This window comes from Laetiporus sulphureus (genome assembly GCF_001632365.1).
Source record: "Laetiporus sulphureus 93-53 unplaced genomic scaffold LAESUscaffold_46, whole genome shotgun sequence".
In the NCBI taxonomy this organism is placed as follows: Eukaryota; Fungi; Basidiomycota; class Agaricomycetes; order Polyporales; family Laetiporaceae; genus Laetiporus; species Laetiporus sulphureus.
In genome coordinates, this window is record NW_024468555.1 from 269,135 (window position 1) to 269,655 (window position 521).

Genomic DNA, 521 nt, shown 5'->3' on the forward strand with positions numbered 1-521 from the left:
CTTGTCCAATACTGAGCATTTCCTCCAGTTTCCAACCCAGTGTTCATCACCCGCGGTCATGCTGCCTTTCGTCTGATGTCTCTCCAACCACTCGCCACCTACCCTAGCCCAGCTCTGTGTCTATGCAAATGCTTTCCTGTCCCATAGTGATAGCATCCATTCAAGTTTGTGTGCACAGCCAGCTCGCCACAAATGATCATCTCCCGACCCGGCATGAAATCTGCACCATGCTTGTTGACCCCGCACTCGTCAGGTAGCGGGAGCATCTTAACCAGTCCGCTCTCATCCGACAGCCGGCTGCCTCTGACAAGATCAGATGAGGTCAATAAGAGAATAATCGAAAGGAAAGATTGGCGTACCTATGGACATTACGGACGCATGCGCGCCCGCACGCTCTGCTATTGTCCACAATAGGCAAGGACCGCTCTCGCTATGGCCGGCATTTGGTCAGTATTGCGAGAGTGTGCTGAGGGTGCCGGACGTGGACGATGTGCGACCGCTGCAAGGCATGCAGCAACTTC